Source organism: Petaurus breviceps, unplaced genomic scaffold (assembly GCF_028583685.1).
Source record: "Petaurus breviceps papuanus isolate PSGF00001 unplaced genomic scaffold, PetGlider_PUasm1.0 419, whole genome shotgun sequence".
NCBI lineage: Eukaryota > Metazoa > Chordata > Mammalia > Diprotodontia > Petauridae > Petaurus > Petaurus breviceps.
Genome location: NW_027186324.1, coordinates 4800946 through 4815229, shown reverse-complemented (window position 1 = coordinate 4815229; position 14284 = coordinate 4800946). Strand labels below are relative to the sequence as shown.

The 14284-nt window shown below is 39.4% G+C and overlaps 2 protein-coding genes and 1 long non-coding RNA gene across 4 annotated transcripts in view; all 3 read right to left on the bottom strand.

Moving 5' to 3' along the window:
- OFD1 (OFD1 centriole and centriolar satellite protein) overlaps positions 1–14284 on the bottom strand; it is a 344344-nt gene that overhangs the window by 255421 nt on the left and 74639 nt on the right. The window lies entirely within an intron of this gene.
- Positions 1–14284, bottom strand: part of RAB9A (RAB9A, member RAS oncogene family) — a 271297-nt gene that overhangs the window by 182374 nt on the left and 74639 nt on the right. The gene's annotated exons all lie outside the window — the stretch shown is intronic.
- Positions 8548–12762, bottom strand: LOC138171125 (uncharacterized). Of its 2 annotated transcripts, none has more exons than XR_011170806.1 (3): positions 12063–12762; positions 10360–10475; positions 8548–8846 (listed from the first exon to the last, which is right to left on the bottom strand). It is a non-coding gene; the product is annotated as an uncharacterized lncRNA (long non-coding RNA). The 2 variants fall into 2 exon arrangements; XR_011170805.1 differs by lacking the exon at positions 12063–12762 and adding an exon at positions 10562–10901.

Genomic DNA, 14284 nt, shown 5'->3' with positions numbered 1-14284 from the left:
AGTAGATAGAGTGCCTGACCTGGAGTCAGGAAGACTCATCTTCCCGATTTCAAATTCTGCCTCAGACACTTACTAGCTGTGTGACCTTGGGCAAGTCACCTAACCTATTCGCTTTAGTTCCCTCATCTGTAAAATGAGCTGGAGAAGGAAATAGCAAACCACTCCAGTGTCTTTGCCAAGAAAACCCCAAAGGGGGGTCACAAAGAGTCAGATACCAACTGATATGACTGAACTGAACCATGGCGTGGGCCAGCCTGACTCAGGCTGCTCTCACAGTTAGCATTTGTGAATGGGATGAGATGAAAAGCTAGCAGACCATCCAACATCTTGCAAGAGAATGCCTGCCTAGGCACAGCATGGGAAGCATATTCAGCAAGGATACAGCTTTGGCTCTATCAGTTCAGCCTGGCTTTCCCGTCCCTGTGTTGGCCGTTATGAGCCACCGGTCAGAAGCTCAGGGGAGGAACTTCTTTTTACTTTGGACACCAGGAACATCCATCAAGGCCAATTCCCCTCAGCCATGTATGGTTACCTGTACAGGGACTTTCCTTATTGAGGTTTTGATATATACTGGGCTAGCATAAGAAATTAAATGGGGAGTTTTGAGGAAGCCACAGATGGCATGAAAAGACCAGCAGATGACACAGAAAACGTGTAGAAGCTCAGAAATGCATAAAATATATGTATAGTATTGTATAATATTTACCCAAATTTTGTGATAAGGTAATGTAAACACCGCATAAAAGGAATGGTATGAAAGGAGGGCCAAAAGATTTGACATGATTTTCCTTAGGGGGGTGGGGTGGGACGCTGCACCCCTAACCCTGTGATGTAGAAGGGATAATTGAAAGTCTCAAGGAAGGTTTCAATACTTTTTAGGGAAAACTAGACTTGCTTATATGAGGATAGGGGCTCTAGAAAAAAGTTAGACTAGGGTACACAGCAGGGCCCTAAGCTGCTCCTTCTGCAGATCAGATTCACAAATGAATAGACTACAAAGTCAGAAGTGATGAAGGCTGAAATACTCTGAGGAAATAAGATACTACAAGAAAATTTAAGAAAGGGGTAATCACTTTTACTTGGGGAAACCAGAGAAGACATCAGGGTGGAGTTAGCACCTAACTGGGCCTTGAAGGAAGAAAAGAACTTCAATAAGTGAAGATGGAGGGAGATATATTTTAGGGATGGGGTTTGACCTGCATAAACACATGAAAATTTGGAGAGTTTAGGGGAGATTTGGGGATTTTGCCACTGAGTAATCAGAAACCAAGATGTGGAGTGTCAGGAAAATTTTGTAAAGGCCTGGCTGTAAGACACAGACTTCTTTCCCTTTTAATCTACAATCCATGAAGACATTTCTCTTACTTGTAGAGTTACATTGGCTACATTTATTGTAGTTTTACTCTTTATAAGCAGTTGTATTAGATGTACTTTTGGATTTTTCGCTTGTATAGGCCCGATATTAATATTTATTTAATTAATAGATATTAAGTTCCTCTATGCCATCCTAAATCAATATTTTATTTACCAAGGCAGATTTCTCCATACTTTCTCCTGAAAATCTGTTAATAAATTGCAATTACAATGCTATAAAGATGCCTAGCTTCTACTATTTACAGATTGCTTATATGATCTTGACGATGGAAACTGAAAACATTTACAGCTACAGCTTGCAATCTGGTCAAGCATTAAACCAGTTAAAATAGAAAGCATTAAACTAGTTAAAATAAACATTAAGCTAGTTGGCCTAAATATAACAAAGTCAAACTTAAATTAGTGGCTCTCCTGCTGCATTCATGTACATAAAAGAACCCATTTCTTGCTTGTTATCTGGTAAAACAAACTAGTTAAGTCTAAGTATAGCAAAATTAACTTAATTAGGTGGCTGTCACCCTGCATTCACTGAATATAAAGAACCCTTTTCCCAATCAACATTTAAGAGTCACCCTTTTTCTGCCCCTGTTCAGTTCCCAAACCAAACAAACCCCAAACAGTAGTTAGTATTGGGGGTCCATAGTACAGTGAATGGAGAGAGCCAGAGGTAGGACTGGTTTTTACTAGCATTTTTAAAAAATAATTTTCTGTTTGGCAAAACAGAAAGAAATTCATTCTAAAACCCTAAACCCTCATAGATTCGGGGTTATCATAAACCGTAAATAAAACATCTTCCCTAAAGAATGGGGTTTAAATTTACCCTTGGCATACCACATGTAATCAGAATTATTTGTTATATACAAACATCATCTAAGCAATACAGCAGAAGCATCACAACAAATCCCAATTTGACAAACCCTACAGACCAGAACATTAACAAGTCGCTTAGTTTGTGCATACAGAAATGTGTGAGTAGGGTAGAAAAGGAGACTGGAGCCAGATCATAGAACATCTTGAATGCTCAATAAGGAAATTTGTATTTTATTCCATTTCATTGATGGGGAGAGGTGAATAGCATGGTCAGATCTAGATTCTGAAGAGGACTCAGGGGCTGTTTAGGCTAGCCCTCTTATTTTACAGATGAGGAAACTGAAGCTCACTGACTTGTCCAGTTAGTAAGGTAGTAAGTGTCAGAGTCAGGATTTGAACCCAAGTCTTAAAGTCTTCATTGAATTATTTTCCTCACACCATGTCCATACCTTAGTTTCCAAGATAAACAAAGCAAGAAAAATCTAGCCAGTTTCACAACCTTTATTACAGGATGGACTGTTTGCCCTAAGAATGTGAGAACCTTCTTACTGAGGTAAAATGAACTAGACCAGGGTAGGGAACATGCTGCCTCCAGGCCACATGTGGCCTTCTAGGTCCTTGGGTGCAGCCTTTTGCCTGAGTCCAAGTTTCACAGAACATGTCCTTTTATTAAGTGAAGTTTGGATTTAGTCAAAGGGCTTCACTTGAGGACCTAGAGGGCCACATGTAGCCTTGAGGCTGTAGTTTCCCCACCCCTACACTGGAGAAACAGCTCTGTAATTAGCATGGGCTAAATAGGGCTTTTACCCAGAGTACTGATACCCAAGGGGGCAGTTAGGTGGTGCTGTGGATAGGGGACAGCTCTTATCTGAATTCAAATCTGACCTCAGATACTAGCTGTGTGACCCTGGGCAAGTCACTTAGCTTTAATTTGCCTCCGTTCTTCATCTGTAAAATGTGGACACACTGGAGAAGGAAATGGCAAACCATGCCAGTATCCTTACCATGGACCAAAGTCCACCAAAGTCCACCAAAGGGTCATGTAGTCAGACCAGCCTGAACAACAATTGACATCTGAAGGAGCATGTTTGCTTTGAGCTGACTGCTCTCCCGGTGCTTGCCTCTCCATCCTTCTTCAGTCCACATTGCCAGAGCATGATCACCGTCTGGTCACTGCTCCCAAGGACACGGCAGTGTCTCTTTTCTGTGTTCTGTGGTCTGTTGCTACCTCCATAGAAAAAGTGTCAGACTCTTGGGGGAATTGCATTCTTTTGTGTCCCTACTCCCTATCTTGGTCTATCCTCTTTTGTTCAATTGTTTTCGCCCGCAGTGAAAAAATTACTGGCCATGGTTCTGTGGGTAGTAGGGATGATGATGATGACTGGGGGAATCAGGAATGGTTTCGCTTAAGCTACATCCTGAAGGAAATCCAGGACTCTAGGAGTTGGAAGTGGGGAGGAAGTACAGACAAAATGATAAAGCTTCGCAGAACCTTAGAATCTGAAGGAATGCTGGGTGTCTGTCATGTTGACCAACACTTTCATTTTCTACATGAGGAAACTGAATTTGAGTAGGAAGAGGTAACTTGCCATCAGGGATGGCAGTCGCTACATCCCAAGCTAGCTTTTTCTCCTTTTTGACATGTCCTCTGATTGACTTGTTCTCCCAGAACCTTCCTTTTAAGGAGGACGCCCAGATTAGCCAGGATTTCACTCCTTTCAGGATATACTCCTGACTCTCTGGACTTTCCCTATCATGTCTCAGAAACTTCTTTATCCTATGAATTCACTTCAGCTCTGGACTTCTCACACTGGAAGCGCCCTCCATCCCTGTGGCTTCTCTCTCTGACCAATTCCTCCATTTTAAGGAGGATGCCCAGGTGAGCCATGTCTTCATTCCTCTCCAGTTCCCCTGATTTTCTTATTCCTTTTATGCATTGTTTTCCCCATTAGAAGACAAGCTCCTTAAGGGTAAGGTCTGTCTTTCTTTCTGCTGTTATTTGCACCCCCAGCATTTAGCACAGAGTCTGCCCCACACTAATAAATAAATGCTTGTTGATTTGAATTCATTTGCTTTACATCACTAGTTAGTGGGGGAAGCTGGATCTTGAAGGAAAGTCTTCACAGGAATTTTGCATGAAGAATTTCTGTTGTGGTGTGATTTGGACAGCATAACCTCTGAAGTCCTTTCTGACTCTGGCTCAGTCTATTATTCTCTAGTTACTTTTTCATCACACTGTCTTCCTTTGCCACTTGCTGATCTGGACTTGTCTCTAACTCCAGAGTGTGGCCATAACAAATCCCTGAAGTCTGCCTTCCTCTCTGCTTAGTCTTAGTTCAGATGGGCAAGAGGCTGATTGTTCCTGAGAGGAGGCAGGGGCCCTTATCTGAAACCTTCGATGCATAACCACCATCGGAATAGGATTTCCACATGTTTGGGCGCACTTTTAATAGTAGCCAAATGCTATCTGCACCTGCCTGTATTTTCTCCCTGAGGACTAATAAACACTCCAGGTAATGTTTGTTTTCATTCTACTTACGGTGAAGTTCTGAGTCTTATAATCAATCACTCAAACAGCAAGTATCCCATCAGGTAGGCCTAATGAACTTGAAGCTGCTCTTATGTAACGTATCATCTAATTTGGGAGAAAATGAACGAGTGCATTTTTAAGGCACTTTAAATAAATCTTTTAAGTTTTATTTTCGTGATTATACTGTAGAGGTAGGCCTCACAGCTGTTATTTTATGGGTGAGGAAATTAAAATGCAGAGAAGCGAAATTAATTACTTGCAAGGTCACACAATGGCTTTGTGGTAACACTGAGGTTAGAGCTCAGGTTTCCTGACTCTCTGTTCTTCAACAAGAAGCCTTCATGACCTGATCCCTGCAATAGCTCGCCCTAACCCTAACCATAATATCTTGTATATCAAAATCAAGATTCAAAGGGGTCTCACGAGACTAGAGTGAGAGACTGAAAGCAATAACATTGTTTAATGGGGATAAATCTAAAATCTTACAAATCAGTTTTTTAAAAATCAGCTATGCAAGAATTGAATGAAAGATTTAACAGCAGTTCATAAGAAGAGGCTAGGACTTTGAGAGGAGAATGTCAAAAATGCAAATGAAATATTAAAAAGCATGAGTTCAAAAAGGTCTAGAATAAAGAAGGTAGAAGTCCCATAGTTCAGATATCCTCTGGTCTAGGTGTTCAGTTCTGGGTGCCACTTTTAAAAAATAATATTGACAAATGGGAGGGAATACGTTTGGAATAGGGCAACTGAGTGGCCCAATGGATAGAGTGCCAGGTCTGGAGTCAGGAAGACTCCAATATCTTTGCCAAGAAAACCCCAAATGGGGTCATGAAGAGTCTGACACGACTGAAATGATGGATCAATAACAAAGTCCCACCATATAGTCCAGACTTGATCTAAACTGAGATGTTGAGTTCGAGGTGACACTTAAAAAATATTTTTAATACTATTTTATTTTTCCCCAATTACATGTTAAAACTTTTTTTAACATTAAAAAAAGTTTTGAGTCTCAAATTCTATCCCTCTCTCCCAGCCTCCTCTACCCCTTCCATGAGATGATAAGCAATATGATATAGGTTATATATATATATATATATACATATATATATTTAAATAACATTAACAAATGGGAATACATTTAGAGTAAGATGAGCAAAATGGTGAAATGTCCTATGAGGTTGTCCAAAGTCACATAATTAAGTTTAAAAAGGATCACCATCATACATATAATAAAAATGAAAAAAATATGAAATATTGCAAGAATTACCAAATGTGACACTGAGTCAAAATGTGAGCACAAGCTGTTGGAAAGATGGCTCCTGTAGACTTGCTCTATGCAGAGTTGCCACAAACCTTCAATTTGTGAAAAAAGAAATCTGCAAAGTGCAATAATATGAGGCATGCTGGTGCAGAATAGTTTGTTGCTATCAGAGTGGATTAATTTACATATCTGCAATGAAAAAAGTGACGAGTGAAAGCCAATCAGCTGCTAAATTTTCCTTGCCTGGCTCTGGGGTTGTCTTTTGTTTGTTTGTTTTGGATTGGACCTGTGATTTCAGTGGTGTAAGAAGACTCCTTCTACCAACTAAAATCAATACTTGCTCTGCAGCTAATGACTCGAGAAGGTTGCAGCAGGTTATTTCTTTGGGTATTGAGTGAGGGTGGGATGGAAGCAATTTTGCTTTTAAAAAATACAATTTTCATATTTAAAAAAAATTTCCAAATAAGACTTTATTAGTGTGGAAATATAACCTCTATGGGTTTAAGTTTCTAATCAGTAAAATGAGAAAGTAGGATTAGATGATTTAGATGATTTATGAGGTCCCTAGATTTGGAATTAGTGAAGGCATGGATTAAAATCTCCCCTCTGGGATTTGTTAGGTATGATTATGGGCAAGTTACTTTGAGCTTTTGTTTCCTCATCCATTAAAAAAAAATTTATTTGATTCCAGTGTGAGAAGCCTATCTGTTCAAGCATGTCTACAACACACAGCTTAGAGTCAGAAAAACCTGGGTTCAAATTTAGCCTCAGATACTTAATAGCTGGGTGACCCTGGGCAAGTCATTTATTCTTTGTTTGCTTCAGTTTCCCCATCTGTAAAATGCAGATAATAATAGCACCTATCTCCCAGGGTTGTTGTGAGGATCAAATGAGATATTTGTAAAGTATTTAGGGCAATACCTTGCAAGTAGTAAATGCTATATAAATATTAGCTATCATTATTTATCCAGCAGTTTGGCTTAACAAAATCTAGGTCTTGCCTCTAAGGTCAGCCCGGCTATACATCTATAAAATGGTGATAAATTAAAATAAAATAATTAAACTAAATTATCTACCTTGTAGGGTTGGTGTGAAACTCAAATTAGATAATGTATATACAATGCTTTGCAAACCTTAAAGCAATATGGAAATATTAGATTATCATTATTTTTATTATTAATCTTGTTTTTAACTTTGTTTCCAATAAAGTTCAGAAAGAAATGGTTCTGTGATAAGTCACTATTCTAGTACCATTTTTATTTAGTCATGGTAGTAATGTGAAGAAACCCTTTCTAAAGTCCTGTTCATTCACTCATTTGATGAGAGCCATTGTTCTCTGGGCGTATATCATAGAAAGCATTTGGATAAGGTTTTGCCCACTGCAGAATAGGAAATGGAGGAAAAAAATCCCAGCCCTTAGGATTTAAAGAAATCTTTGATTAATTCAGTCACAGGTGTGTTCTATGATCCCTTAAGGAATGGCTCACCACGAGCATCTTGGGAGAAATGGGATACTTCATTTTGGCTTAGATGAAGTGGCCATGAGTAGACTGGCTGGCTCGACCATAATCTGGTGGGGGGCGGGATTGAATCCAGAGAGGGAGATATAGCTCATTTATAGCTTGGCCTTGAGCCTTTCATTTTTCAGAGCTATAAACATCTGTAGCCTCTGGTGAGATGAAGACTGAAAAAATTCAGACACACACACACAAAGTCCTGGCTGAATGGAAATTCCAAATGATGGATTTCTGTGGTTTGTACATTCTATCACTTCTATACTTTGCTAAAAATATTGTATGCACACTGGATTCATAGGACAAGAATGCATGCTACTGGGAAGTCATTACATAAACACATTATTGCTGCTGTAAATAATTAGCATGAAATTCCTATGTATATATGTATTCCATAAACAATGTATCAGACATTATCTTGGGCTTCAATGTTTAGTAACTTTCTTGGTGGCTGTTAAGTAGTCTGGAGAAGATTATCAAAATGAAATACTCAGGTTGATGAATGGGTCTTATTAAAAGGAGTTGTTTGGTAGATTTTTAAAAAAAATGCTTAGCATAATCGAGGTAATAGCAGAAGGAATAACAGAAGACTTGGTCTAAGTTGGGTTCGACATTTTAAAAACTTCTGTGTGAATTCAAGGAGGCACTGTGCTATTTTTGAGGGTGAGGGGAATATAGGGACAAAAATAACTCATCTCCTGCCCTCAAGGAACTTATTCTATTCTACTGGGAGTGTGTATGTGTGTGTGTGTGTGGGGGGGCACCATATTCTTGATCCTTAGCTTTCTCATCAATAAAACAGACATAATAATTCCTACCTGTTCTATATCAGAGGGTCATTGTGGGCAACAAATGAGACAGAATGTATGAAGTGCTTTGAAACCATATGGTACAAAAAAACCTGGTGAGTTATTATTTAGAAATGTGTAATTCAGGATATTTTTGATGAAAGCATTTGTCTGGGCTCAAAAACTTGCTCTTAGGAAGTGATATTCTTGGGTTTGGAAAAAAAATTGTATATCCATAAAATACTGTATATACACACTGACATACACATGTTGTTTTCTCAAGTTGACCTTATATTTACAGGAAAGGAGTTTCCAGCAAAGTCACTGGACAATGTTTGGCTTAACAGTTTGTTTATTTAAATTCCATCTGTTTTACTAAGCATATTGTTACAGAGACCAAAAAAAAAAAAAGAAAAAGAAAACATTCTCTCAGTCTCTTTTGTATAAAGCACAGTCATTTACTGTAGCATGTGTGTCTTTCAAACTTGATATTGGTTGTCACTTGAAACATCTGTCCAGAGGCCTAACGTTCTGAAATCTTTTATGGTGGGATCAGCAACATCAGGGAACTGAGAAAAAAAATACAAGGTCATGCTTTGGCAAGAAAAGCAGCGAAGTATACTATATTCCTAAAGGGAGGACAGTAGTTTTCTGGTGGTTAATGCTTTTTGGTTTGTTTTCCTTCATTTCAGGAGGTTAAGAATTTCCTGTTTGTTATTATTCTTTAGTAATGAAACCCAAGAGCCAACTTGAACTTGATGATTGGGGCAATGATGTCATAATTGTGGCAACAATACTTACTAAATTACACCTAGGTGTCATTTCCCTTAGATTTTGGGGAATTCCATTCAAGCTAATGTACGTCTCTCTGGATATATACATTTTAGGATTAAGTATCACTTGCCTTCTTCTGTATTTGCCAAATGATTTATCTAATGCCATTACCAAGGCTGCTGTGACTAATGTTTATTACAGGTAAAGCATTGAATGAGTTATATTCCTAGTCACTAATGTTCGGGGAGAATACTTTCAGGATGTGGAAATCTAAGGAAGTCAGTATTTGGATATGGACTTAAGTGAGATTTCATTAGGGATAACCAGCTCCTAAGGGAGTTCATTGTAATCTGTTACATGTTACGTCTTTCAAATATTAGCTTCACCTCTTCCACTTTTCTTCTCTCTGAGATCTTTGGTCACCTCATTTCTCATTCTTGTGACTTCTTAGTTTACGATATTTTGAAACTGAAGATTGAAACTTATGAAAAATTGGTTATTTGAAGAATGAATCCCAAATTATTTTAAATCTCTCTCTCCTCTATTGTTAGAGCTCTATATTTTGATTTTTCAGCTATGGGGGTTTGATGGAGGACACAGTCTGTAGAGAGAATTTTTGTCTTCCATCTTAACTACTTCCTATGGAGGTCATAGATATGTGTTGGTGCCTGATCTCAGGGATTAGGGATAAACTATTTGGTTGTGACTATTGTGGGAGGAGCCATCAATTTATATTGATTTATGAAAGGAACTTTTCAATTGTAGATTCAGTCTTTTTTTTCCTTGTTCAGATCTAGCCACTAGGCAGAGGGTATAAGTGATTCTAGGAACACTTTATCTTTTTTTTTTTTTAAGCCATAGGGGTTAAGTAACTTGCTCAAGGTTACACGGCCAAAAATCCTTCTTTTCCTTTGCAGTTCGTCATATTGCAAGGTGCTTTCTTGAAGAAGTATTTTATAATGTAATGGGGGAGGGGACAGGCCCAGCACCTCTTTCAGAGGAAGAAATGACAAGATTTGGTAGCACATTAGATGGACGAGATGATACAGAGGTCAGAGTCAATGACTTTAGGGTTGTCACAAATAGATGATGCCACCAGTGTCTGTGGAGAATATGAGGATGAATTTGCTTTGAGATATGTGGAATTTGATGTGAAAGTAGAATACCAAAATGGAGATTACCCTACAGCACTTGTTAACCTGTGGGTTGCCACCCCATATGGGGGCTTGAAGAATTGGGCAACAGTAAAAGATTTCTGAACTCGCAATGACCAAAAATTAATTAAGATGCATGAATAATAGTACCTACCTCCCAGGGTTGTTTTGGAAATAAAACACAGTGGATAGAACGCTAGGTCTGGAGTCAGGAAGGATCTGAAGTACAGATCAGGAAACTGAGCTTGGAGTTTTGGAGCCATATAGTCCCTACAAAGACCAAAACACACATTCCTTGTTCAAGCCTTCCCCCTTGCCTCTAATGCAGCAGTTTCAAATCACTGGCAGATACTTACATAGTCCTTTGTGTTAATTCCCAAACTACAGAGGAGTGCTTTAGCTCTGTCTGCCTGTTTCGTGCATAGTCTCCTGGATTTATTATTCCAGACTTTAGACTTCTACTTTACCCCTGAAAGCCTCGTTCTGGTGTGATGTGTAAAGCTGGAAGGCTGACTGGAAAGAGTGGCAGCTCAGTGCAGCTAAGCATCTCTCTATGCAAATGTCTGCCGGGTGCTCCAGACAAATGGGACGGGTTTAGAAGAAAAGGAGGAACGTGTCCAATTTAGCAAGTCCCAAGAAACGAATTTTTCATGATGTTCTTTGGAAGGCAATCCAGGAAAATAAAGTGAAACGCACACACTTTACTTTGTTCCTTGTGAGTGATTCCTGCCCCCTGCCCCATGATTTCATATCTTTATTTAGGAATACACAGGAATAACAATATGCCTACTAAATACCAGGAAGTCCATTTATTTACTAGGAACTGGCAATTCCATTATCTCTGGGAATAAATCCATTGCGACAGGCGGTTCAGCTTGGGATTTTTGTAGTTATGTTACTGTCTTTGGGCATGATTGTGCTGTCTTCTTGCCAAATACCAAGGGCTTTAAAGTTATTATTATCTATTGCTCCATTTGTACACGCAGGAATTTAGACCCTTTACTTCACGAGTGCATATAATTGTAACCTGAGCATAATTTGGAATTCTTTATCCTCTGGCTCTATAATCTTTTCCATGTGTTAGTATAGAAATTTCTGTTAGAAAAAGGCCATTGGGCTGTAGAAACATTGCTGACTTTTAAAAAGGGAAGAAATGCCCACAATAATCCAAATGGAAAGATCAACTAGAGCAAAGATATTAAAACTGAATGCTGTGAAATGATAACGACCAAGCTTCGCTCCTAGAAGAGGTATAAAAATGCCCAGTGCTCCTTCTTTGCAGACACGGGGAATCTATAGCGCTGCAACATCATATAAAGTCAGACTTCTAGGATCCCAGATGTAGATTTCGAAGGGACAACAGGGGACATCATGGCCAACCCTCTCATGTTGCAGAAGAGGAAACAGAGAGATTATGCGATATGGCAGGGACCCAGAGCTAGTAAGTGTCTGAGGCAGAGTCTTTCTGCCTCCAACTAGTATATCGAGTTATTTTGGGGCTTGGGGGAAGAGGGTAATAATATTGAGTAGGCCAAACGTTAGTAGGATTCTCTGTGACTGAAAACTTGCCCACTGTGGAAGCATTTCTGCTTTAAGAACTGAGAGTATGTTTTCTTCTCTGATTAGTAAATATGCAGAGACACTGAGCATCTTGTTCTCCATCAGTAAGTATAGTTGGAGGTACATTGGATAGGCTGAGAAGGAAGTCAAGTCGTTGTTGGATACGCTTAGAGCCACAGGGCATTACACAGGGTCACCCATTTAGCAAGTTAAGGCACTAGAGTAGCCTCGAATTTGATTTGAAATAGTTATAAGCAGACCTCTGTTGTGACCCCAAGGTTTCTAGCTGAGTCTTACCTTCCCAGGTCCTCAGTGTGCATGCTGGCCATGTCCTGAGGGGTCTCATAAAGGAGAAGTCGAGTCGGTCGAATTGGAAAAGGCACAGCTTTATTGGCAGGACAGGTGTGTTGTTACATCTCTCTCTCTATTCCCAGCCCCCTCATGCTTTAGCCCTTAAATCCCCAAGAATGCACTTGCAGAGCTCGTGAACAGCTCGTGAGGGAAAGAAGGGGGCCAGTCAGAGAACAGGGAGACGGTGACCAGAACAGCTTGCAAACTCCTGCACACTGACCCTTAGTCCCAGAGTTTAGTCTCAAGGTAGCAGGGTAAATTGCGTGACAGCACACAATCTGGGCACCTCGGCACTTCCTAGGGGTTAGGGTGCTCTGACTACAGATGAGATCAGCACATATTGCTGACTGCTCTGTGTCTTGTTATGTTGGACCTGAACTCAGAGAAGCTGCCTGAAACCCAAAGGGGAGCCACAGGCCCCAACAGACCTCAAAATACTCAAGGAGGCATATTATCCTTATTTTGCTTTAATTACTTGCCAGGAGATTGTTGTTATTAAATGATGTCAGTCATATCTTCATGACTCCTTTTGGGGTTTTCTTGGCAAAAATACTGGAATGGTTTACTATTTCTTTTTCCAGGTCATTTTACAGAGGAGGAAACTGAAGCAAACAGGGTTAAGTGACTTACCTAGGGTCACACGGGTAGTAAGTATCTGATGAATCTTCCTGACTCCAGCTCCCTATCCACTGTGCTATGTAGTTTGATTTGTGCTTAGGTCTTGAACTCAAGTGCCCATACTTTTCTAGCAACACTTAATATGCCACCATTCCATTACAACAAAAGAGTTGAAAACTCTTAATTAGAATTTAAAAACCTTAAAGAACTTAGGCATTCTCTTTCATAATGAGACTTGACTATTGTGTGTGTGTATATTTATAGTTGTAGCACCAATGTGATATTCACAGCAGTGACAGTGCCTCTGAATATGATGACATAGTTCTGAATCACTAAATATGACAGACTCTTCATATAGAAGAAAGAATCAAAACATTTATTCAGATTCCAGAAAGCCAAATACCAACCCCAGAAAACTGAATCCCAACACAAGAAAGCCAAATCCATCATAGGGACAGAGAAGTGGACGCTCTTTATCACTGCAGGGAGAAACACCATCCCTAGCTGTATCCTTGCCTGTGTCCTTCCATCGTTCCAACTGCTCTGGGTTCCAGCTTCCTCTGGCCTCTGTTCCGTCCTTCAGCAAACTCCTCCCATCACAGGTTCCATGGGATTACATTTGGCCTATTAAGGGGCAGGGAAGATCTTCAAATTCCCATTCCCATTATGAAAGTCAGAAAGCCGATATATGTATATATAAAATATATGTCATATATGCACATACATACACAGTACACCAAGCTGCCTGTTCTAGTTTCTTTATATATATAAGTAGTTATATATCTATATCTATCTGTGTGTGTGTGTACACATTATATGACATATGAAAATCGAAACCCCAAGTTTACATACAGGTGTATATGTATGTATATATATATGTCTGCACATGCATATATGTGCATGTATGTATGTGTACATATGTGTACACATACATAAATATATACATACTTGGTATAGTGAATAGAGGACCAGACATGGAGTGAGGCAGACCTGGATTCAGATCCTGCCTCTGACATAGACAGGTCATGTGACCATGGATAAATTAGCTTTCAAGGCAATGATTCCTGGAGGATCAACTCTTTTTCCATTTGGGTTGAAAATATGCATGGTATACTGCATAAAGCTGTGCTATTCTTTTTTTAAATTAAATTTTATGTTTATTTTTAGCTTACATCATTCACTTCCACAAGATTTTGAGATACAAATTTTCTCCCCATCTTTCCCCTACCCACCACCCCAAAACAGTGATCCCACTGAATACCCCCTCCCCTAATCTGCTCCTTCCTATATCTTCCCCCATCTCCCCTCCAACTTTCCAGTGGGGCAAGATGGATCTCTATACCCCAGTGCCTGTATATCTTATTTCCCAGTTGCAGGTAAAATAATAACAAAATATGTATTTTAAAAATTTGATTTTAATACTTGGAATTCTTTCCCCTCCTCCATCATCACCCAGGTGTAGCTATGCCAAACATTTCCACAGTGGGTATATTGTAGCTGTGCTATTCTTTGATCTTCTGTCTCACAGCTTGTTTAGGTAGTTTGCATGA